Below are 27,742 nucleotides of genomic sequence, written 5' to 3'. Positions count from 1 at the left end.
AGTGTAGTCTTTAGTGATGAATTGCGTTTTAGTCTTGGTCACAATGATCATCGCCGAAAACGTGCCAGAGAGACGGACCGCATTATCGAGTGGCTCAAGGAGCCAGGCATTAAAGCCTGGAGAGTCATTGGCTTTCTTAGTGATTGTTGAGGGTACGGTGGCTGCTCGACAGTATGAGGACAGGGTTATCTAACAGTGGGTATCTGTCTGATGTGACCGTCAACCATGAACACTTAGGGCGTTGTAGGCACACCCCTTCCTTGTGCAGCAATTCCCATTTCCCCTGATATGTTACGTATTTCTGGGGTGGTTGGTTGCGTGGTGTGTTATTTGCAAATAAAGAGGTGTGTATCAAGACAAACACAAAGACCTAGTCCCAACATCAGAAGAATGAACGAAATGCGGCCAAGCTGCTCGACCAGACACGTACTCCAACTTAAGACGCTGACTACAGAACCCAGGATGAGGACTGTAATGAATAATATCTGGTCTCGTCTTTACGATACACGGGAACCTTAGAATTGTTTAACGTGCTGGTAAATCTACCGACACGGATCTCTTGCATAAAAAGCCGGGTCCACACTTGTATCAAATGGCGTATCAGTATCACGATCGGCCTTGTGAAAACAGAGTTCTGTATCAAGATCGTGTATCAACTATGATACAATGTTCGGATCGGGGATGTTCCCACCGAGTTTACGTGCCAGAAGCGACCGTGCCGGATGCGACCGCGCTGATATCCTACCGCTAGCGTCCGAGTGGATTAAGCATCGGGTCGCATGCGACCAATCTGTCAATCAGTCAGTCAGTCATCGCTGTTGTGTACTTAGGGAATCGTCGATGTGGCACATTGCCTATCGGTTGTTTACCTAGTCTTTCCTTAAATGATTTCGGACAATTTCGTAATTAATCGAACATTTCCCTTGGTGAATTTTTTAAGTCGGCCTGTAGTGGTTAGTGTTATTAGCTGCCACTCACGGAGGCTCGGGTTCGATTCCCAGCTCTGCCACGAAATTTGAAAAGTGGTACGAGTACTTGCACGGGGTCCACTCAGCCTTGGGAGGTCAGCTGAGTAGACGGGGTTCGATTCCCTCCTCACCCATCCTCGAAGTGGTTTTCTGTGGTTTCCCACTTCTCCAGGCGAATGCCGGGATGGTACCTAACTTAAGGCCATAGCCTCTTCCTTCCTTCCCTCTACCGTGTCTATCTCTTCCAATCTTTCCATCCCCTCACAAGGCCCCTGTTCAACATAGCAGGTGAGGCCACCTGAGCGAGGTACTGGTCCTCTTTCCTAGTTGTACCCCGACCCAAAGTGTCACTCTCCAGGACACTGCCCTTGAGGCGGTAGGGGTGGGATCTCTCGCTGAGTCCGAGGGAAAAACAAACCGTGGAGCGTAAACGGATTAAGAAAGAAAGAAAGAAAGAAAGAAGGAAAGAAAGAAAGAAAGAAAGAAATTATTCCTGTCCAAAACTTCATTTCTTATAAACAAATATTTGCTTCAATTTGTCCTCTTGAATTCCAAAATCATCTTCATATTGTAATCTTTCCTACTTTTATAAGCAACTTTCAAACTTATTCGTCTATTAATGTCATTCAAAACCGTCTCTCCACTGACACCTTGGAACATACCGCGTAGTCGAGCACCTCGTCTCCTTTCTCCCAAGTCTAAGCGTAACGGTGAAAGCTACAGACCTGCAACTTGCGGTATTGTGATCCTCTCTCCAAGATTGGTGCATCAGTTACCATCCACGCTGTATATACTGGAATGCTGTTTGATTATGTAACATGGTCTCCAGAAACTTCTTAGTATCTGAACAATTGCTACGATTTTCTATGATTACATTAAACATTTTCAAATGTTATTTTTTAGCGCATGACTTTTAGTACCTGGAGTGTCCGGGGACCTGTTCGGTTCGCCATATCTGTAGCTCCTTTTCCCAGTACACCCTATGGGAGTGAGCTACATGTACTACTGTGTGAGGGTGTTGTCTGTGAGTGTAATTGCAATTGTACGGGCTAGGAATTGGAAGAAAGTGGTCGTGGCCATGAGAAAGGTGTCATCCCGGCATTTGGTTGGAAATAAAAATGGAAAGCCGTGAAAAACCATTGTCGAGGATGGCCGACGGAGGAATCGAACCCAGCCGTCTCCCTAAACAGCCATAACAGGCAGTGCCGTAACGCACTGAGATAACCTGTTTGGTAACTTCTCCCAGGCATGGAAACGCAGCTCTATATATGGGCATGTTTTAAGATAAAATGTATAGGCATCACCATATTTCGTGTTATAAAAAAAACTACCTTTTTACCAATAATCCACGGACTGAACTTAGTGTTCCCCAATAACTGTGTTTATTGATAAGGTAACTGTAATACGAATATAAACACCGGGCTGAGTGGCTCAGGCGGTTGAAGTGCTGGCCTTCTGACTCCAACTTGGCAGGTTCGTCTGGCTCAGCCCGGTGGTATTTGAAGGTGCTCAAATACGTCAGCTCTGTGTCGGTAGATTTACAGGCACGTAAAAGAACTCACGCGGGACAAAATTTCAGTATCTCGGCGTCCCCGAAAACTGTAAAATTAGTTAGTGGGACGTAAAGATATTATTATTACTATTATTATTATTATTATTATTATTATTATTTTTGCTGGCGGGACCTCGTGTTTACAGTGCACTAAGTCTTCTGGTATGGGCTAGAGCAATTTTGTTACTTTCATTGATCTGTCTCTGTCTTATCCTTGGCTTTGACAAAATGAAAGTGACTGAGGTATGAGCGATGCTAGTAATGCCATTCCTTACGCAGCCAGTCCCTGCTATGAATGGTGTGAAAATATTGCTCATAGGGTCTGTTGGTGCATGCATTTCAGTGGGCTTGGCAGACTGATATGTAATAACTTCTGGCTCGGTGAGGAAAGCAACGGGAAACTACCTCACTCCTCATTTCCCTAGTACGCCTCTTCAGTGATGCCTAGGCCATCTATGACAGCTCATGGCGGAACTGTTGGGGATCCAACCAGCCTTCGGGCTGATGACTAAACATACATACATTATTATTATTATTATTACTTACAACCATAATGTTCGTTAAAATATTACTGAACTTGTGTTATTGTAGTTTTCAGTATAGAATTACCTGATTGTACACTGACTGACAGAGCAAATGCAACACCAAGAAGGAGTGGTCAGAACTTTATGCCAATTGCAGGGTAGACTGACGTCACTGAGGTATGCTCATGATGTGAAATGCGCCGCTGTGCTGCGCACGTAGCGAACGATAAATGGGACACGGCGTTGGCGAAGGGCCCACTTTGTACCGTGATTTCTCAGCCGACAGTCATTGTAGAACGTGTTGTCGTGTGCCACAGGACACGTGTATAGCTAAGAATGCCAGGCCGCCGTCAACGGAGGCATTTCCAGCTGACAGACGACTTTACGAGGGGTATGGTGATCGGGCTGAGAACGGCAGGTTGGTCGCTTCGTCAAATTGCAGCCGATACCCATAGGGATGTGTCCACGGTGCAGCGCCTGTGGCGAAGATGGTTGGCGCAGGGACATGTGGCACGTGCGAGGGGTCCAGGCGCAGCCAGGGTGACGTCAGCACGCGAGGATCGGCGCATCCGCCGCCAAGCGGTGGCAGCCCCGCACGCCACGTCAACCGCCATTCTTCAGCATGTGCAAGACACCCTGGCTGTTCCAATATCGACCAGAACAATTTCCCGTCGATTGGTTGAAGGAGGCCTGCACTCCCGGCGTCCGCTCAGAAGACTACCATTGACTCCACAGCATAGACGTGCACGCCTGGCATGGTGCCGGACTAGAGCGACTTGGATGAGGGAATGGCGGAACGTCGTGTTCTCCGATGAGTCACGCTTCTGTTCTGTCAATGATAGTCACCGCAGACGAGTGTGGCGTCGGCGTGGAGAAAGGTCAAATCCGGCAGTAACTGTGGAGCGCCCTACCGCTAGACAACGCGGCATCATGGTTTGGGGCGCTATTGCGTATGATTCCACGTCACCTCTAGTGCGTATTCAAGGCACGTTAAATGCCCACCGCTACGTGCAGCATGTGCTGCATGTGCTGCGGCCGGTGGCACTCCCGTACCTTCAGGGGCTGCCCAATGCTCTGTTTCAGCAGGATAATGCCCGCCCACACACTGCTCGCATCTCCCAACAGGCTCTACGAGGTGTACAGATGCTTCCGTGGCCAGCGTACTCTCCGGATCTCTCACCAATCGAACACGTGTGGGATCTCATTGGACGCCGTTTGCAAACTCTGCTCCAGCCTCGTACGGACGACCAACTGTGGTAAATGGTTGACAGAGAATGGAGAACCATCCCTCAGGACACCATCCGCACTCTTATTGACTCTGTACCTCGACGTGTTTCTGCGTGCATCGCCGCTCGCGGTGGTCCTACATCCTACTGAGTCGATGCCGTGCGCATTGTGTAACCTGCATATCGGTTTGAAATAAACATCAATTATTCGTCCGTGCCGTCTCTGTTTTTTCCCCAACTTTCATCCCTTTCGAGCCAGTCCTCCTTGATGTTGCATTTGCTCTGTCAGTCAGTGTACATTTCCCTCCGAATTTTTAGGGCTTTGTCCTTAAAATATCTGTTGCATTATTTATGTTTTCTCTTGGGGAGGAATATCTCTATTTATGACATTCCGAACTATACATTACACTGATTTAGGTTTCAAGGACGAGTTCTTGAGTTGGTTTTAGGTATTATCTTTGTGTGCGTGTGTGTGTGTGTGTTATAATGTATGCATGGTTTTTTTCGAACTTTCGTCATACAAATGTACTTATTAATTATTATTTATAAACTTTTCACGCAGTCGTTGGGATTGTTCTCCGTAAAGGTTTATATCGGCTGTTTTTACCGACGACTCCGGCTCCATGGCTAAATGGTTAGCTTGCTGGCCTTTAGTCACAGGGGTCCGAGGTTCGATTCCCGGCATGGGGACTGAGTTTATGTGTCGTCTTCATCACCATGTTATCCTCATCACGACGCGCAGGTCGCCTATGTGAGTCATATCGAAAGACCTGCACCTGGCGAGCCGAACATGTCCCAGCAAAAAGAGCCATATGCCATTTCACTTTTTTCTTACCGACGACTAATTCAGCGTACATAATTAAATGTTGTACACGGTTTGTTGTTATAGTAGTTCGCTATTTGAACAGAACAAAGAACAATTTCATTCCCAACCCGGTAAGGACTGCTATAAATATTCTGCTTTACTTTATCTTATCTTGGATGATGAAATGAAATGAAATGAAAAGAAATGTCGTATGGCTTTTAGTGCCGGGATATCCCAGGACGGGTTCGGCTCGCCAGGTGCAGGTCTTTCTATTTGACTCCCGTAGGCGACCTGCGCGTCGTAATGAGGATGAAATGATGATGAAGACAACACATACACCCAGCCCCCGTGCCATTGGAATTAACCAATTAAGGTTAAAATCCCCGACCCGGCCGGGAATCAAACCCCGGACCCCCTGAACCGAAGGTTAGTACGCTGACCGTTCAGCCAACGAGTTGGACATCTTGGATGATGACATAGCTTATTCAATCAAAAATGGGTTGTCAACACCGGTCGCATCCGGCACGATTACAGATTATGCGATCGCTAGTGGCACGGGTCACATGCGGCACGATCGCATCAGGCACGACACCCCCACTGACAATTGGTCTTTGGCCGCCGCATTGAAGGGAAGATACGTGATACAGATATGGACATTTTGGACAGAGCGTTTTCCCGATCAGCACTCCGTATCATCGCATCGTTTCCTACGCTTGCTCAGAGCCCCCATCACTCTTCCCTTCGCCCCTAATCTATTCAATGTCCTTCCGACTTCCTTTGGTTTTGCATGAACGTTTTTTCGGGGATCTTCCGATTTGAAGAAAAAAAGATTCGGAGTAGTCCACGAAAATGTTTAACAGTGAGTTATTATCAGCAAAAGACCGTTTTATGAGACCCAAAGGATACGAACCATTGTAATCGGTTGAAAAATAATGACTAATGGGAGGAAATCGTGAATGGCGTTGGGAGCCCTATCGAATCGTGGAAAAAGAAAATTGAGTATCTGCTCTTGGCTCTTAGAAGACCTGGCACCGGGAGAGCCATTGTAACTGTAACTACACCGGAGACAACACTCAACTTATGATACAAGACCGATGCGTGCAAAATTAACAGGTACGCATACATAACACAGATTGGGCAGCCATGTCAAAAGATGGCTGTACCATGATCGCGTATCAATTCTAGATGCAGATGCGCTGATCTGATACAGGGGTGGACTCGGCTTAAGAGCTCTTAAATGTCATCCGACTCTGCTGGAATTAGATCCTAATACTTTAGAGCAAGCGAGCGCTTGACCAAGCAATGTTACCGACACGGCCTATTCAAACGAGTAGTACCTAGTCTGGCTATACAAACTACCTGTCAACTTCCGCCATTTTTCCCGCGAAACCAGCTGCTGCCGTATGGGAGATTCTCTTCCGTAAACAGTCCGCATTAGTAGACGAATAAGCTTGAGGGGAGCTTTTAAAAGTAGGAAAGTTAGTAATATGAAGATAAATTTGGAATTCAAGAGGACAAATTAGAGTAAATATTCATTTAAAGGACGAGGAGTAATTTATAAAGGAAATGTTCGATACATTTTCCAAGTTTTTTGAAAACACTTAAGAAAAGCCTAGGTAAATAATTGATAGAGATTGATACGTTACATGGAAGCCTCCGCGGCTCAGGCGGCAGCACGCCGGCCTCTCACCGCTGGGTTCCGTGGCTCAAATCCCGGTCACTCCATGTGAGATTTGTGGAGCTGAGGCGGGACAGGTTTTTCTCCGGGTACTCCGGATTTCTCTGTCATCTTTCATTCCAGCAACACTCTCCAGTATCATTTCATCTGTCAGTCATTGAACATTGCCCCAGAGGAGTGCGACAGGCTTTGGCAGCCGGCACAATTTGTATACTCGCCGCTAGGTGCGGGCTTCATTCATTCCATTCCTTCCCCGGTCAAATGACTGGAAACAGGTTGTGGATTTTTATTTCTTTTACATGGGTGACATTGATGAACTGTGATGTCATGGCAGCACTAAATGCATTTCGTGAGAAATTCGATATTGTTAAAAATTATCCACCAAAGGTAACTCATTGTTTGAAAACATAAACAAAGGCAATTACTCAGCACTTCAACAAGCGCACTCATGACTATTCTGTGCCTGTGTGACTGTAAACAATTAAATGGAATGTATTGTTGGCCTTGCGTTTTATTTTCAAAAGAATGGAAAGTATTGAACACGCATGGGAACGACGATTTGAATAACATTTATTAAAGCAGTTGAAAGACACATTATTCTATAAAGCTTCAGTTATCTGAAAAATATACCCGAATTGAGTTTTGTTTAAGAGATAAACATAAAATAATTATGCGAAAGCACGATAAGACTATTAAAAAGAATGGAAAAATTGTGCATCTTTTAATATCTTCGCATACTGTTTACTTTCTAGCCTCGCAGGGACTTGTTTTTAGGCGTTACAAAGAAAATCGTGTATCTTTGAACCGAGATAACTATGTTCAGACTTTGAATATCTTGAGATGTTACAACAGTCAGGTACAAACCTACTTGGACACTTCAGTAGTTTTTCGTGGTACTTCTCCCGACATTCAGAATGATTTAATATTCTCTCTCTCTCTCTCTCTCTCTCTCTCTCTCTCTCTCTCTCTCTCTCTGAGATGTTGACAATCACAAACGCGTTCGGTTTTCTTAATTCGTACCTTACTTATCCACGAAAAACCACAGAGTTGATCTAGCTTACAGGAAGTAAGGTAATTAATATTTTACGTAAACGCTTTCATAACCATTTAGTGACTGTTTTAAGGCTAAAAATTACTATGTAATTAGTACTCTTTTTCTATTTGCTTTACGTCGAATCGACACAAATACTGTAGGTCTTATGGCGACTATGGGAGAGGAAAGGCCTAGGAATGGGAAGGAAGCAACCGTGGCCTTAATTATGGTACAGCCCTAGCATTTGCCTGGTGTGATAATCGGAAACCACGGAAAACCATCTTCAGGGCTGCCGACAGTGGGGTTCGAACCCACTATCTCTCGGATGCGAACTCACAGCTGCGCGCTCCTAACCGCACGGCCAACTGTGTTAGTTTTAAGGACAATCGTAAATGAATTCATTACCATGTTATAGTTGACAGCTTCCTCTAAGTACAAAACCACGCTACGCTCCTGATCACTAAGCAATATGACTTTCATACCATATCTTACAGTGGGTGTGATCCTTATCACTACAATATCCTGGCCCTTGTTACACAGGTACACACTTGAGAGCCGTTCCCTTTCTACTACCGAGCAGTGAGAGTCTGCGACTTTCTCTCAGTGTCCTACCTTCCAGAAAGTTCTGGTTAACTGGGCTCTTTACTTCTGTTTGAATTCCTCAAATGCAGGTTACACCTTTGGCCTCCGTGCAGTAAAATGAATCCGCTTATTTGAATGAATTTACTTTCTCCCAGACTATCCATTACCTGTTGAGATAAGTAATTGGAAATTGAAAATGTAAGTATCTTTTTGTCGTCATCGATATGATTGATACATTGTTATGAACAAATGGGCCTAACATATGACAAAGCATATAGCACTGTATGCATATTCCCGGGTGAGTTTTGGTTGAGGGAAAGAATGAAAAATGAGGGGGAATTCTTCCCTTAATTGTGTTAACGTTGGATCAAGTGCACTGATACCGGCTCTGCTCTTAAATATATAGATCGCTCGTACACGCCTTATAGACAGAAGAAAACGATGCAAGGCCATGTTTCCAACGAAGAGGTGGTCAATTTTTCAATCCTAATAATACCACGTTGTAAAGGATTTGTTGCAGAACGTGACAGGTTTTTAAGCACAACTTGCTAGATTAGACTCGCAAGAGCTGATTTTACTTCATTTTTTAAAGCAATAATTTAATTATATATAAATGTGGAAGGAGCATCGAATTTATATATTTTTAAAACGACAATCACTGAATTGCTGAGCTTACAATGTCTTGAAAGAATACCTGTAATCTATGACGCCAAACAGAGACAGATTTGTTATCTATTTTCAATTTTAAGGATGAGTGGTATCATGCATTTCACAGGCAAATTTGTGCATAATGTATGGATTACTTTAGGTCGCCTAACGAACGAATTTTATGTTGTATTTCCAGAACATAGAATTTTACAGAGAAATGTTTGCCGGACTTCTCAAATTCCATTTGTAATAGAAAACGTGAGTGCTTGTCCCCTATCGTGAAGCACTTCCTGTAAAAAGATTGGTGAGAAAATGATCATAACTCGTTTTTTCTTCCCATGATTTTTTTTTGCACTTACTTCGTTTCCCATGCCAATGCCTCAGTTTATAGGCAGAGTTCAATCCATCGAGTTTATCCATAACCTATCTATTGAATAAGCTTCGCGTTTCGTGTAGCATAGCTATGAACTTACCCACATCCGAGGGATAAACAGCCCAGAAGGTAGTTTTCCGTGGTTTCGCATTTTCACCCACACAGAAATGCAATTTAAACTCGTAGGCCTAAACAGGTTTTAATACCGCAGTTATAAATATTATTAATTAAGGCAACGCCCACTACCTTTCCAATCATGGCATTTTTCCATCCTCACGTTGCCGAAATACCTTCGATGTCTGTTACTTCCAGTTTTGAACGAGATATACTGAGTCCACCCAACATTCTCTCCCGTGCAGTAAAGGCAGTCTGTCTGAAAAGAGAGCAATATAAGGAAGAATAATTTCGTCGGAGTGCTCGTTTCCTTCTTATAAAATAACGTCGATCACAACTGCGATCTCAGTGTATTAGCTCTATTATTATTAGTAGTAGTGGTGTCATATTACTCATAATCATCTTTTTCTTCCTTTCATCTCCGTACAGGCCATGAAGGCCCTTGGAGGGGTGGAAGGTAAAGGTTTCCACTATTCGTAACCTCGGCACGTGATGGGGTAGAGTGGTTAGCTCTACACCCGGCCGCCTTTGTCCCCAGGAATTAACCTGGTACTCATTTTTGGTGTAGGGTTGCACCATTCGTAACCTCGGCACGTGATGGGGTAGAGTGGTTAGCTCTACACCCGGCCGCCTTTGCCCCCAGGAATTAACCTGGTACTCATTATTGGTGTAGGCTGAGTGAACCTCAGAGCCATATACACCTCCGGAAGTGGAAATCTCGTTTCTTAAATTTTACGACGGGGATTCGAACCCACGTTCTTCCGGGCGAAACGTCCACGCCTTTACCGCCTCGGCCAGACAGCCCCTACTCATAATCATCAAATGCCAGAAATGGCTAGCATTGTTAGTAGCTACGTCACAGCAATTAACATTAATAATAATAATAATAATAATAATAATAATAATAATAATAATAATAATAATAATAATAATAAATATACAACATCCTTGTAGCTATCATACCAGATTTAGGGGTATCGGGTTTGCCTGAATTTTGTCCGATATTTAGGGTACATAATATGCTTAGGTTGTTGTTGCAGCTGCTCCGTTTCATGCACTTAATGTGTGTAGTCCATGTTACTGTAATGGGTGTACTTTTGTATATACTTGTAATTAATTGAATCCTGGATTGAGAATGAAGCTACAGTAGCCTTTATTGTAATCAGTCTGGAGTTAGATATACAAGATTTAAACCTAACCCGCTGTGCAGGGATTTGAGTTAACAGCCTCACATTCAAAAGGTGCATGCCTGTATATGTTACTATGCCCAGACTATTGTGTTTCGTTTCTTAAACCAACCTGGTCTGTTATGATGCTCTCCATATTATGTATTTCCCTCCAGTGTTTTGCTTTGGTTTACAATGTTTCAAAGGCCCTGTATCTATTCATGAACTTCTTAGGTTCTTATTTCTTATCAGTCGTCAATAATCAGTCAGTCTCTCACCAGCTCTCTATCACCCAGCTGGCAGACTTTTCTTAAATGACTTCAAAGAAGTCGCAAATTTACTGAACATCTCCCTTGGTATATTAATTCAACACCTAGTTCCTCTTCGTGGAAAAGAATATTTTCCCCAATTTGCCCTCTTAAATTACATCTTTAGCTTCATATTATCTTTCTTACTTTTAAAAACTAAACTCCATTCAAGTGTATTCGTCTACTAATGCCATTCCACGCCATCCCTCGGCTGGCAGCTCGGAATATACCGCTTAGTCGTGCAGTTCGTCTCCTTACTCCCAAGTCATTCCAGCCCAACACAAAGTTCGCAACATTTATGGAATACATTCTTTCTTTCTTTCTTCCTTTCTTAATGTGTTTACCCTCCAGGGATGGTTTTTCCCTCGGACTCAGCGAGGGATCCCACCTCTACCGCCTCAAGGGCGGTGTCCTGGAGCGTGAGACATTGGGTCGGGGGATACAACTGGGAAGGATGACCAGTACTTCGCCCAGGCGGCCTCACCTGCTATGCTGAACAGGGGCCCTGCAGGGGGATGGGAAGATTGGAAGGGATAGACAAGGAAGAGGGAAGGAAGCGGCCGTGGCCTTAAGTTAGGTACCATCCCGGCATATGCCTGGAGGAGAAGTGGGAAACCACGGAAACCACTTCCAGGATGGCTGAGGTGCGAATCGAACCCAGCTCTACTAAGTTGACCTCCCGAGGCTGAGTGGACCACGTTCCAGCCCTCGTACTACTTTTCAAATTTCGTGGCAGAGCCGGGAATCGAACCCGGGCCTCCGGGGGTGGCAGCTAATCACACTAACCACTACACCAAAGATGCGGACACATTAGAGTCTTATCCGCGATCCTAGTTATTTATTTATTTATTTATTTATTTATTTATTTATTTATTTATTTATTTATTTATTAATTAATTTATTTATTTATTTATGAATGGATAAAGGTCAAATAATACTGCCTTTCGAACTCCCGTCCTATAACATTGCTATATCAGATAAAGCATCACTTACTCTAATTTTCTGAGTTCTGTTTCTAGAAGTTTAGCCACCCATTCAATCACTCTTTTGTCTAGTCCAGTAGCCCTCACTTTTACAGTTGTCTCCCATGATGTACTCCATTAAAAGCCTTAGATAAGTCAACAGCAATACAGTCCATCTGAACTCTTGAACCTAAAACATCTGCTATATCTTCTTGGGGTCCTGTAAGTTGAGCCTCACTGAAATAATATTTTCTAAATTCAAACTGCCGTATATCAAGCCAGTTAGTAATTTAACAAACGTATCTAATATAATCAGAAAAAATACTTTCACAGAGCTTATATGCAACATGTGGCAGACCGGTTGGCCTGTAATTCACCGCTTTATATTTATCAGACTTTCCTTTGTACACTGGGGCTGTTATCGCAACTCTCCATTCATTCGTCTGTCGGGCTCCTTACCCGAAGGGTCAGTGTATTGCTCTTCGGTTTAGAGGGTGCCGGGTTCGAATCCCGACCGGGACATAAATTTTAAGTTTAAATGGGTTACCACTGGCCCGGGGACTGGGTTTTTATACTGTCCCCAAGATCCCTGCAACTCACATACCACTACCCTCCACTACAATAACACGCAGTTTACTATACACGGCAGATGCCGCCCACCCTCGTTGGAGGGCCTGCCTTACAAGGGCTGCACCAAGCTAGAAATAGCAACATGAACTTCATATTCTTCTTCTTCTTCTTATTCTTCTTCTTCTTCTTATTATTATTATTATTATTATTATTATTATTATTATTATTATTATTATTATTGGCTGAATGATCAGCGTACTGGCCTTCTTTTCAGAGGGTCCCGGGTTCGATTCCCGGCCGGGTCGGGGATTTTAACTTTCATTGATTAATTCCTGTGGCCCGGGGGCTGGGTGTTTGTGCTGTCCCCAACATCCCTGCAACTCACACACGACACATAACACTATACTCCACCACAATAACACGCAGTTACCTACACATGGTCCGACTCGTTGGCTGAATGGTCAGCGTACTGGCCTTCGGTTCAGAGGGTCCCGGGTTTGATTCCCGGCCGGGTCAGGGATTTTAACCTTAATTGGTTAATTCGAATGGCTTGGGGGCTGGGTGTGTGTGGCGTATTCAACATTGGAAATCATCCTAGTAGGGCCCTCGTCTCATCTTCACAGACATGCAGGTCGTCTAATAGGCCGTCTACTAGAAAAAGACCTGCACCAGGCCTCTCCGGAGGCCGTACGCCATTATATATTTACCTACACTTGGCAGATGCCACCCACCCTCATCGGAGGGTCTGCCTTACAAGGGCTGCACTCGGCTAGTAATAGCCACATGAAATTATTATTATTATTATTATTATTATTATTATTATTATTATTATTATTATTATTATTATTATTATTATTCGTTTTGGCGTATTGATTGTCACAATCACGTCCGTATGACGTACCGGAGTAGAGGCTGAGACGATCTTGTTGTCCAGGCACATCCGGGCTAACATCAGGCGTTATTGTCCGAGAAGCTTTAATAAGAAACTACTATTGGTGATCGTTGAAGTCAATATCACTACCCGGCAGTGCCAATATGCTAAAATAGTAATCGATCCAGCGATTGTGCCTCTAATGGCGATCGTTGCGGATAGGAAATTACAACAGTATAATGCTGGTGCTCATGCTGCTAGCATCTCCAGAGAAGCTCTCCACTGCATAACGAGTTTACAAATGGCCCATCAGTTCCCCGGATCTAACTTCTATTGAAAATGCGGGGAATAGGATGGGATGGACCACTGAACATGATGATGATGATGATGATTCTTGTTGTTATAAGGGGCCTGCCATTGAGGTTATCGGTCCCAAATCGTCTGAAGAATTTAGCGAAGGCCTACTAATGAACATCCGATCCTCATGGAACAGCAACTACTGGCCGCATTTCCAGAGGAAGTGCTCCAGAGTATTATTGATTCCATTCCTCAAATAATTCAGTAACTAATCTCGTACAGCTCGAGATGATCATACAGAGTACTGACTTCTGTCTAAACGTAAACACAGGAACAGTGAAGTGTTATGATTACGTTGCTGCCCAGCCCACAATTCAATTGCAGATTTAGAGTCCCATCATTTCACATTCATGCAATTTTAATTTTGAAGCTGATACGGAGGCAATTTAGTCATGCATCCGATACTCAATTATGTGTGAGTTGTGGCAAAGTTGACCACAGTGGGCTCCGCTTGCTCCCACAAGGGAACCGTCACACATCGGCCATATTTTTTTTTAAAAAATATAAAATGCTAATTTTTGTATGCATATAATGTGGTAGTATGGACGATGTGAAATTATAAACCATGTATCCCGCCCTTGATCTGAGCATTACGCTCCTCTCTTATTTGAACTATAGAACAAATTACCCTCATGGTACAGCAACTATGGGCCGTATTTCCCACATGGCCTTCTTGATCTCATTTCTTCAATAATTCAGTAAAGTTAACAGCTCGAAATAATCATCCTCTACCGAGTTTCTCCCCAAAGTACACAGCTAACACAACAGTGGGATGGGTGGAGTGTACTGCAATCGCCGCCCACTGCTGGGGAGGCAGGGGATCACAACCAATAAATAATATAAAGGACAAACTCTGTGACTAGATTGGAATGAATGAGCACTTAATAATAATTACATTTCTTTAATGAAATAACATTTCAAATTAATAGGATTGTTATAAGAGAAACCATAATTTTAATAATAGGCCCCTAATAATAATAATAATAATAATAATAATAATAATAATAATAATAATAATAATAATAATAATAATAATAATAATAATAATAATAATAATAATAATAATGCTATTTGCTTTACGTCCCACTAACTACTCTTTTACGGTTTTCGGAGGCGCCGAGGTGCCGGAATTTAGTTCCTCAGGAGTTCTTTTACGTGCCAGTAAATCTACCGACATGAGGCTGACGTATTTGAGCACCTTCAAATACCACCGGACTGAGCCAGGATCGAACCTGCCAAGTTGGGGTCAGAAGGCCAGCGCTTCAACCGTCTGAGCCACTAAGCCCGGCAACCATAATTATAAAATAAATTCAATCTAACATCAAATCATATTATTAGGTCGACCTAAATTAAATTTAATACACTAGATTTTATGCGTTAAGTTAAAATTAATTAATAATTCAACAAAATATTGTCTCCAGTGGTGGTACACTTGACCTATCACCCAATCTTTAACATGGCTTTGTCACATGACGACTTGACAGAGCACCGAGTTCACGCATAATCTCAAATAAATCACGAGGACGAAAATTTCAAAAATCATGGAGAATAAATAATACAATTTAAATAATTGCTCTCATCACAATTAACAGAGAGACAACTTTAAATTTCAACCAAAATGTCATCATGGGCCTCGTATTACAAAAAAGAAAAAAGAAACAACGTCAAATTAAGTAAGTTAAAATTCACTTTTAAATTTTGAGCAATGAAAACAGAATTATACCGAAAATAATTAAAATGATAACTTTTTTTTACATTTGGCTTTACGTCACACCGACACAGATAGGTCCTATGGCGTCAATGGGATAGAAAAGGGCTAATACTGGGAAGGAAGTGGCCATGGCCTTAATTAAGGTACAGCCCCAGAATTTGCCTCGTGTGAAAATAAGGAACCACGGGGAACCATCTTCAGAGCTGACGATAGCGGGTTTCGAACCCACGATCACACAAATGCAAGATCACAGCTCCTCGAATATAACCGCATTACCAACTCGCTCTGTCTAAATAAATTACTACATTGGTGTGCATACTAAGAAAATACAATCACCACAACAGTATCTCGCAGCTATAAAATATTTGCTCCTTTCACGTATTAACTTAATTTGCATAACACAATTTTAATTAGCATACACATTTAGTTCCATCAGTCTAACACTAACTGTAGAAGAAAATTTAAACTATTCTCTTGAAGTTCAGGATGAGTTACCACAAAACGTCTTAATTCGCAAGAACCTAGGATGCAATTACGTATTGGTTGATGCGAGGAAAATCAGGCCACTGTAATACCAATGCCGTTACGAATATTTAACACACTGTAGAAGAAAGTGCAAGTTATTCTTAAATCAAACTGAACTGACACGCACCAAAATGAAATAATACCATTCCAACGCACACTGGTCTTCATTTCAGGACATAATATTATGTTTTACGTAACAGCATCCTTGGCTCAGGCGGCAGCGCGCCGGTCTCGCACCGCTGAGTATCGTGGTTCAATTCCCGGTCACCCCATGTGAGACTTGTGCTGGGTAAAGCGGAGGCGAGACGGGATTTTCTCCGGGTACTCCACTTTTCCCCTGTCATATTTCATTCCAGCAACACCCTCCAATATCATTTCATTTCATCTGTCATTCATTAATCGTTGTCCCAGAGGAGTGCGACAGGCTTCGGCAGCCGGCACAATTCCTATCCTCGTCGCTAGATGGGGGCTTCATTCATTCCATTCCTGACCCGTCCGAAACAGGCTGTGGATTTTCAATATTATGTGTTTACCTTCTAACATATTCACTGACGAGAAGTTGAAGTGAGCGTGCACACATACTAACCACCAATCCTTTGTTCTACTTGTACCGTAATCCACAAGCATGGTTTCATACTCAAATTCTTCTAGAATAGAATTAGGACCTTCCTTGGGTCGAATTTAACAGCATTCCAGACATCTACGACAGTCTGGTGTTACAGCCACTTGGCCCGTATACAGCTTGCTTCAGAGTACCAGGAAGCCTGGCGTGTTTCTGCACAGTTCGAGAAAGGTACACAGCGCACGCTAGCGAGTGCTCCACGCACAAAATAATTCGTGAATAACATTAAAGATGAAAGTTCATGGTTGTGGATATCAAATATTAGTTACGTAACACCTGTCCCGTGCATAATAAACACTTGCTTCCCAGTGCAGAAATCAGCAAGTCCTAGTCACATCCCGTAATTAATGATGAGACTACTTTGTAACGCCACAAAACCTATGAGAGATTTTTGTGCATACGTAAACACAGAGGAAGAATGAAGTGTTAAGGCCACTGTTTACGACAGAGGGACTTTCTGCGACTTAAAACATTAAAATAAAATCTGCAGTCTACTGTCTGCCATCAATTCTCTTCCCCTGAACAGTAAGACATATTAATATACGCAGAAGTCTGAATAAACAACAACACCGGGCGAGTTGGCTGTGCGCGTAGAGGCGCGCGGCTGTGAGCTTGCAGCCGGGAGATAGTAGGTTCGAATCCCATTATCGGCAGCATTGGTTTTCCGTGGTTTCCAATTTTCACACCAGGCAAATGCTGGGGCTGTACCTTAATTAAGGCCACGGCCGCTTCCTTCCAACTCCTAGGCCTTTCCTATCCCATCGTCGCCATAAGACCTATCTGGGTCGGTGCGACGTAAAGACCATAGCAAATAAACAACAACAATAACAAAACTGGACAGTGGTTCCCAAAATACCACCGCACTGAGTCAGGATCGAACTTGCCAAGTTGGTGTCACTCAGGCCACGGTTGCTTCCCTCCCACTCCTAGCCCTTTCCTATCCCATGATCGTCATAAGACCTATCTGTGTCGGTTAAAAATAATGAATGTGAAGTGGAAGACTGCGAAGAAGCACCATTTCTTAAATGTCTGCACTGTTCGCTGGACCTTTGTCCCAATCACTTCGTTTGGAGTCCACACTACTATCAATAGGTAAGAGTAGTTTAAAATCATTATAACAAATATATTTAAAATGAAATATGCCTATGTTAAATTTGTAATGAAGATATTAAATGATATAAGGGCGAAGAGTAAAAATTTAGTTTTTTTCAAGTTGCTTTACGTCGCACCGACACAGATAGGTCTTATGACGATCATGGGATAGGAAAGGGCTAGGAGTGGGAGGGAAGCAACCGTGGCCTGAGTGACTCAGACGGTTGAGGTGCTGGCCTTCTGACCCCAACTTGGCAAGTTCGATCCTGACTCAGTGCGGTGGTATTTAGAGGTGTACTGTATAAATAAATAAATAAATAAATAAATAAATAAATAAATAAATAAATAAATAAATAAATAAATAAATAAATAAATAAATAAATAAATCACTACTAATCTGCATTTAGGGCAGATGCTCAAATACGTCAGCCTCGTGTTGGTAGATTTACTGGTACGTAAAAGATCTTGCGGGACTAAATACCGCCACCTCGGCGTCTCCGAAAACCGTAAAAGGAAGTTAGTGGGACGTAAGACAATAACATTATTAATTAAGGTACAGCCCCAGCAGTAGTCTTTTGTGAAAACGGGAAACCGCGGAAAACCATCTTCAGGGCTGCCCACAGTGGGGTGCGAACCCAATTTACTACCTGCCGCTTGCTGTGTTGCTTGCAGTTAGAATGATTTTTAAATGTATACCCTTGCTGTACGTTTTTATACGTCTTAAAAATTAAAAAAGGTATATAAACTTTCAGACAAAGTTAGCTAGAATATATTTTATCGGAATAATCGTAGTCCAGGTTGTTAGTAACGTTCACTTTTGAAAGTGCCAGGGTTAGCTTCTCATCTAGGACAAGAAGCACGGAGGTGATAAGTAACACAACAAAGCCAAGATGTGGTAATCCAATTCTCAACAGTATTCAATTTATTTTGAATACAACTGTGCAATGCTAAATATTAAAATTATAAAATCCTTTTAATCACAACCACCTACTCAATACATTATATTACTCATTGAATTATAAAATAATCATGAGGTGTCTTAAATAAAGGAACATGTTTCGTTCGACATAGCGAACATCATCAGCCTTAATTTACAAGGATTAAGTCAGGGCCCTGAACTGAATGATAAAAATTGTTAAAAGAGTGACAATACCATAATAAAAAGTAAAATGATAACATTAAACATGAAATTATAACAATATGTACAGATTAACAGCAAGTATGCAGAGGAATACTTTGAATGATGGTAGTCTATAAAGTTAAAACAAACATTAGGTTGTAAAAGTAAAAAGATATAGATATAGTAGATCTTAAATTATATGTCAATGCGTGAAGCGTGGATTAATTGTTGACTATGGAGTTCTTAATTGAGCAAAACAAAAGTTAAAATAGAGTTTATTGATTAGTGCGAATCAAGCTGAGTCAGTTAAAAGGCGCAAAGCGACGAAGCTAAGGTTGAAATGACGTAAACTTCAGTAGTTAGGAATTCTGTAGGAGAGCCAACACAATGCCAGAAGGAAATACAGGTTGAACTAGTCCGTATTTACACGCTAGCAGTAGAATTAAACTTATACAACGTAGGACACCAATGTGGACTCGTTAAGTGACTATAACTTGAAAGTAGGGAGAGTTCCAGCAAACCAGAATGGATGGAGCAGATTATGGCACAATTGGAGTTAGAAATCTGAAAAGAAAGAAAAGGGAGGAAAATAAAATTATGTTATAATGAAAAAAAGGTTAGTAAAGTTAGAAGGAGGCTTACCCTTGGGACTAGTGTGAGGTGTTCGCTAACGTTGGCTGCGCGAATCAAACTGGCGAGTAACCTTATTGCTGCTTCTAGTATTGTATGTATGTATACGTAGAGGCGGGGAGTGAGTCATGTGAGGAGGAGGGGTGACCGATTCCTTAGGCGGGTCGGGTAATCGTGGAGGGGGTGTCGCATGAGAGGGCAGTAGAGTAGTAGTTGTATTATTAACAGTTGTATAATTAAAGATTCTCGTAAAGTTATTATTATTTATATTGAAAAGAGAGAGTAGTTCTGGAATTTTCTCGATTATTGGACTTTTAATTTCTGAAGTATCATTTAAATTTTGATGCCCGTTGAAATGCTGGTCTAGGAATATGTAAATGTTCTCAAACTCTGTCATAAGTTTACTTTTATTGACGTATTTCAAGATTTGAAGGTCTTTTTCAATTGTAGTAAAACTGTGGCCAGTCTCTTCCATATGGGTGCTCATGGCAGAATACTTTTTATGTTTCGAAGCGTTGTAATGTTCAAGGTATCTGGTCAAAAAGCTACGTCCAGTCTGTCCAATGTAGGAGAATCCACAATGGGTGCATTTAAGCCTATAGATACCAGAGTTCGAGAATTTATTGTGATTAATGTTAACTATATTTGAATTGAAGAATATATTACGGTTCGTATATCGGGTTCTATAAGCGATGTTAATATCGTATTTCTTTAGAGGGTTAGTAACTTGAAATAGGCCTGGATTTGTGTAGGTGAAGGGAGCATATTTCGTTTTTTTAGGCTTGTCTGGAATCAATTTTGTTGCAGTTTTTAATTTTATCTTGTTAATGATTTTATTAATCATTAAGGGGTTATAGCCGTTAATTCTGGCTAAATCCTTAATATAGTTTAGTTCTTTTTTGAGATTTTCAGTTGTCAGCGGGATTTTTAATGCTCTATAGACAAGACTAAAAAATGCAGCCTGTTTATGAGATTGCGGATGTAAGGAATCGTTTCTTATAGTGATGGGGGCACAAGAAGGCTTTCTAAATATTTGAAAAATGAACTTATTATTCTCTCTTGAAATGTTTAAATCTAAAAAGTTTAGAGAACCATTAATCTCATCTTCCTTAGTGAATTTGACATCATTGTCAAGCTCATTAAGGGATGTTAGCACACTATGACTATCGTTTTTCTGTGTATCTATAATGGCAAAAGTGTCATCAACATACCTTAACCATAATTGAAGACCATTAATATTATTGATTATTTTGTTATTTTCCAAATCATCCATAAAGATATTAGCTAGAATGCCCGAGATCGGGTCACCCATTGCTAGGCCCTTTTGATGATATATTCTATTATTGAAGGTGAAATAGTTGTTATTAAGTACAAATTCTAACAGACTGATGAAATTATCTATTTCGCATTTGCTAAGGTTACTGTGTTTTAAAAGGTTTAATTTAATAATCTTGACAGTTTTGCTTACCGGAATATTGGAATACATATTGGTAATATCATAGGATACCATTATATGATTATGCTCAAGATTGAATTTCGATAATTTTTCACAAAATTCAACGGAATTTCTTATATAGGCTGTATTATTGAATTTAAAGTGTTTACTGAGAAAATTATGCAAAAATTTTGAAACTTTGTAAGAAGGGCTGTTCATGCAGTTGATGATAGGGCGTATAGGTACGTCTTTTTTATGGATTTTAGGCAAAGCTTTTGCAGTTGGAAGTTTCGGGTTCATTATTATAAGCCTCTGATACTCGTGCTCTTGTAGTAAGAACGGCAGATTCTTCAATAGGTTCTTCAAACTTCGTTGGATTTTGGGGGTGGGATCTTTATTAATAATAGTAAAACTGCCATTAGCGAAGAAATCTTCGGTTTTTTTAATGTAGTCATCTGGAACTGCTGGAACTCTCCCTACTTTCAAGTTATAGTCACTTAACGAGTCCACATTGGTGTCCTACGTTGTATAAGTTTAATTCTACTGCTAGCGTGTAAATACGGACTAGTTCAACCTGTATTTCCTTCTGGCATTGTGTTGGCTCTCCTACAGAATTCCTAACTACTGAAGTTTACGTCATTTCAACCTTAGCTTCGTCGCTTTGCGCCTTTTAACTGACTCAGCTTGATTCGCACTAATCAATAAACTCTATTTTAACTTTTGTTTTGCTCAATTAAGAACTCCATAGTCAACAATTAATCCACGCTTCACGCATTGACATATAATTTAAGATCTACTATATCTATATCTTTTTACTTTTACAACCTAATGTTTGTTTTAACTTTATAGACTACCATCATTCGAAGTATTCCTCTGCATACTTGCTGTTAATCTGTACATATTGTTATAATTTCATGTTTAATGTTATCATTTTACTTTTTATTATGGTATTGTCACTCTTTTAACAATTTTTATCATTCAGCTCAGGGCCCTGACCTAATCCTTGTAAATTAAGGCTGATGATGTTCGCTATGTCGAACGAAACATGTTCCTTTATTTAAGACACCTCATGATTATTTTATAATTCCATGAGTAATATAATGTATTGAGTAGGTGGTTGTGATTAAAAGGATTTTATAATTTTAATATATTGTCCTCAATACGGTTCTGTTATGAGATTAATTACATGTGCAATGCTAACCAAACCCGCACCTCATGACGCTAGAGCAGCTGCAGGTCCTTAGTAACACTCATAACTAGGGCTCGGATGTTTAAGACCTAAAAATAGCCCAAATACGCATGCAAAATGGGCATATTTAACTTTCATTTTCGAGTCATATTTTGTCATCTTTGAGTCATATTTAGTCATTATAAGGTCATATATACCTGCATATTTCATTTGTTTTAATATTTCGTCGACATGCATTGCAGTAAATGAATTCTATCGATTGCCATCAGCAGTCCAGGCCAGAAAGATGTAATTCCTTAAAAGTAGTACCATACCCGATCACGGGTACGTTCCATGTGCCCCTTTCTTTATACGTTTTCTTGCGTTCTTAAACAACTTTATTAGGATGGAAATATCTCCTTTTGAAAATTGTTAAATAAAGTATGTATTGTTGTTTCGATAATTTTTTTGCTAGGGGCTTTACGTCGCACCGACACAGATAGGTCTTATGGCGACGATGGGATAGGAAAGGCCTAGGAGTTGAAAGGAAGCGGCCGTGGCCTTGATTAAGGTACAGCCCCAGCATTTGCCTGTTGTGAAAATGGGAAACCACGGAAAACCATCTTCAGGGCTGCCGATAGTGGGATTCGAACCTACTATCTCCCGGATGCAAGCTCACAGCCGCGCGCCTCTACGCGCACGGCCAACTCGCCCGGTGTGTTTCGATATTAGTTTTCTGATTCCTTGATTCACTTAGCAAACATAATATTATCTGAGAATGTCTACGTATGAAGTAAATTCGGTGACGTGATCAGATAACATAACATTTTAAATGTCAAAATATGATTGCATACTGCATTCTTGGTCGTTTGAAATTAGAGAAAACTGGAAATCACTATCTTTTTTTTAAAAAAAAAAGTTGGTAACGGTGAAGGTAAGTTTTAAATTAAGACGAGTCGTAATGCTGCATCTCGTCAATGTTAAAATAGCTGAATAAATGAACCTTTTTCTCAGTAGCCATTGCATGTAGAAAGATGCCTTTTTGATATTATGTTAACTAATGCATTTGCATACTCTGATCTAGAAAAGCTTCAAAATATGTTCTACGAAAGAGGTATGATTTTTTAAATAATCCCCAATGTTAAATTTTTCCTGCAGATATTTAATTATAAAATATAAACTATTCAGGAAATGTCAACAAAAGTAGATTCATACCTTCAGCACCGTATCACAAACATTTGGTAAAAATTTCGTGGAAATGCACCCAGTAGTTTCTGAGAAAAGGAGCATTTGTTTCGGAAAAAGTGGTGTTGAGTAAATTACATTTCAAAGTAAAATTTTCGGCAAAGCTCACCTACTGCAGAATAGAAGCGTTAAAATCCTCCGCCAAAATAACACTGCATCTTGCAATTACAGCTCAACTAGGGTAACCAACATATAAAGCAGATATTTCTCTTCAATACTCGCTAAACTACAACCTTCTAGAGTTAATAGTCCAAGAGATATGTGCAAATCGGTGATATATTGCACAAAACGTGTCTTGAAATGGAAGTGCACCAATATGTTAAATAATTTATTTAAAATAGTAAATATTCGCCGCCTCTGAGGTGTAGTGGTTAGCGTGATTAGCTGCCACCCTCGGAGGCCCGGGTTCGATTCCCGGCTCTGCCACGAAATTTGAAAAGTGGTATGAGGGCTGGAACGGGGTCCACTCAGCCTCGGGAGGTCAACTGAGTAGAGGTGGGTTCGATCCCACCTCAGCCATCCTGGAAGTGGTTTTCCGTGGTTTCCTACTTCACTTCCAGGCGAATGCCGGGATGGTACCTAACATAAGGCCACGGCCGCTTCCTTCCCTCTTCCTTGCCTATCCCTTCCAATCTTCCCATCCCTCCACAAGGCCCCTGTTCAGCATAGCAGATGAGGCCGCCTGGGCGAGGTATACTGGTCATTCTCCCCAGTTGTATCCCCGACCAAGAGCCTGAAGCTCCAGGACACTACCCTTGAGGCTGTAGAGGTGGGATCCCTCGCTGTGTCCGAGGGAAAAGCCGACCCTGGAGGGTAAACTGATGATGATGATGATGATGAAATATTCGAATATTTTAATGAAACAAATTCTACATTAAACAGAATCATTCACGGGTTATTAAAATATTTTTAAAAAGTGAAAATGTCAAAATTTGACGATTTGGACCTTTACGATTTTCCTTTAATTTTCTGATTCCTTGATTCACTTATTAAACCTAATATTATCTGAGAATATTTACCTATAATGTAAGTTCGGTAAGATGATCAAATCACATAACATTTTAAAAAGTGAAAATGTGTTTGCATACTGCTTTCTTGGTGGTTTGAAATCAGAGATAATTGGACATCACTCTCTTTTTAAAAAACTGGTAACGGTGAAAATATGTTTTAGATTAATGTGTCAAGTCAAATTTGTAAACATATAAATTGAACACGAATTAGAATTCTTGCTTTGCCCTGCGGTGTAGTTCAAACACACGTATCTTTTTCAGTCTCCTCCGCGTTTGGAATTTAAGTGTATGAAAGATTCTTCTACAAACTATCAGGTGGCAAAGACCTCCAATAACACTTAATATATTCTTGTAACAAGGAAAGCTCCTTTCTATATCGCAAGGCGTTATTTGAGCATATTTACATAATGTTAACTCACTGCTGTCGAGCATGCACCTACATCAAGTGTACTGATACCTTTTCCTCTAAGAACATCCTTTATCTTGCACACGAGGTAATAACCGTCATTTCTCCGCAGCACATTTTGAACTTTGTGTTTGATACCATCCCCATCTCTTCTACGTGATTGCTGTACGGTACTTAATGTTCAGCGCTTTTCACAATATTGCAATACTTTCCTGAATTTCTGAACTGGCAGCTTCTGAACGAGTAATCGCACTCAATATAATTCCAAAGTTCGACTTAATATATGCCAGGCCGTCTGACAAACTAGCCGGCCCCGTGGTGTAGGGGTAGCCTGCCTGCCTCTTACCCGAAGGCTCCAAGTTCGATTCCCAGCAAGTCCAGAGATATTTACCTGGATCTGAGGGTTGGTTCGAGGTCCACTCAAACTACGTGATTACAATTGAGGAGCTATCTGACGGTGAGAAGGCGGCCCTGGTCTAGAAAGCCAAGAATAACGGCCAAGAGGATTCGTCGTACTGACCACACGACACCTCGTAATCTGCAGGCTTTCTGGCTGAGCACCGATCGATTTGTAGTCCAGGGCCCTTCAGGGCTGTAGTGCCATGGGATTAGTTTTCTTCTGACAAACTGTTGGAAAACTATTCATGTGTAATCTTGATAGAAGGGGTATCATCTTTGTTGAGGCTATTAACAATGTTTTTGATACTGGAGTAGTATCCTCAATAATACACTGTGGCATCGAACCACGTCCCGCACAAAGTAAGAACCGGCTGTGGAAAAAGTGGTGTAAAAGGAGCTAGCTCCTTGAAGGTCGCAAACCGCAGGGTAGCTTTTTAAAAAGAACTTACGTTCGTTATTAATGTATCGAATTCAGGAACATTTTGACGAATTTCCTCTGCCATCCTGTGGTGAGCTTGCTCAAGGCAAGTGAGCTGAATCTTTCTTGGATAAAACATCTTCAAGCCTTGAGCAACTTTCACTATATACGGAGCAGCATCAGTAACAAAGAGAATAATGCTGCCCCGCATAATTTCATCCTCCCACAAAATTGTTATTACATTATCAAAAAGAATTACAATCATTAAATGATTTGTTCTCTCTGAAACTTGTGATTTTAGGAGAAAATGCCCCCCCCCCCCCTGGGCGATCCGTACGGAGTGCTACTTCTGCTACTGGCTTAACGTCACACTAACACATCGAACGTTTTCTGCGACGCAAGGACGGGAAAGCGCTAAGAATGGGAAGGTAGCGGCCGTGGCCTTAATTAAGATATAACCCCAACATTTGCCTGGTGTGAAAATCAGGAACGACGGAAAATCTTTTCAAGGCTGCCGACGGTGGAATTCGAAGCCAACATCTCCCAAATGCAAGATCACAGCTATGTGACACAAATCGCTTGGCCAACTCGCTCGGTATCAGTACGGAGTGTTCTAATAATTACATTTCTTATATATCTGCGTGCAGTGTCCGTCGTCTCATTAATTGTTACCCAAAACTTACTGTCTGCTACACTGTGCCGTATTTTAGAGTATCTCCATTACAATGTGGTACATAGTTATTGCACAACGTTGATTCTATAGGAACGGTTTTCTTTGCATATGTCTCCAGGAGATTCTTGAAATGGGGATTGTTGACTTTGTTCAGAGGAATGTTTGCAGGCAAAATCATCTCACAAAGTGCGGTCAACCGGTATTGCTACTATGCTCTACCGTGTTACAATGCTGCTGCATATTGAACCTTTTTTCAGCAACGACTTCCACATCACACAACTTGCAAAATAGAACTAAACATCCGTATGGAAATATTAATCTCAATATTCCTCAACAAAGCCTCGTAATATAAAACTATACCCGTAATATTAAAATAAGCGTTTTGACAGATTGTGGTTGACATTTTTATGTAATAACAATAATTATAATAATAGCATAACTGAAATAAAATAAATTATTAAAAATATTTAATAATCATTGCAATATGACTAAATAATATGAATAAAATAAAATACCTAATCGCCTCATGCTTGGGCGTAACTTGTAATCTAATTAAAAGTATATGAATAAATAACTGAAGAAATTACTATAATAAATTAAATTAATAAAAATAATTAATCGAAATATCCGTAGTATGAGCGCCAGATTTCACCACAAAGGATCACTCGAAACTTGATAAAGCATGGTTATTCTCTCTCCCAGGGCGTGTACAAAAAGCTGCGTGCTGGTACATCTGCTTCAGGCCTTAACTAACCTTCTGGAAACGACTAAATCGGCAGGAACTGCACCTACATTCATCAATAACTTAACTAATTCTAAAATAACTAAATCTGACGGGCTGTTTTGAATGAGCAGTGCGCACACCTAAGGCAGAGGCTCAGTAGTAGTAGTAGATTTAGGCCTATTCCAAATTATAGCACCATAATTCACTAAATAACTCAAAATTCACCCTCGAAAAAGTTGATTTTTAAGAAAATCTTCTTCCTCTTCACTTTTATTATTTACCAGGCGAGTTGGCCTTGCGGTTAGGGGCGCGCGGCTATGAGCTTGCATCCGGGAGATTGTGGATTCGAATCCCACTGTCGGGAGGCCTGAAGATGGTTTCCCGTGGTTTCCCATTTTCACACCAGGCAAATGATGGAGCAAATGCCGGGATGGTACCTAACTTAAGGCCACGGAAGCTTCCTTCCCTCTTCATTGTCTATCCTTTCCAGTCTTCCCATCCCCTCACAAGGCCCCTGTTCAGCATAACAGGTGAGGCCGCCTGGGCGAGGTACAGGCATTTATCCCAAGATGTTCAGTCGTTATCTTTCTTTCTCTCTGTTCACCTCATGTAGGAAATCTAGAATTTTAGGATCATTTTACGGTCCGTTTCAGGTAATTTCGAGTCCAATAACGGGAGCAATATTCGCAATTCTTGTTCCATCTAACAGGGTAATGGCTGACTCGTGATCGTTCCCAGTTATAACACGAAGTTCAGATTACTTTGAAGAACTGGAGTGAGGTGTAGTCAGCCTCGGGTATATTTCTAGAAAACAGAACTCAGAGAAT

Source organism: Anabrus simplex, chromosome 2, assembly GCF_040414725.1.
Source record: "Anabrus simplex isolate iqAnaSimp1 chromosome 2, ASM4041472v1, whole genome shotgun sequence".
Classification (NCBI taxonomy): domain Eukaryota; kingdom Metazoa; phylum Arthropoda; class Insecta; order Orthoptera; family Tettigoniidae; genus Anabrus; species Anabrus simplex.
This window is presented reverse-complemented; position numbering follows the sequence as displayed.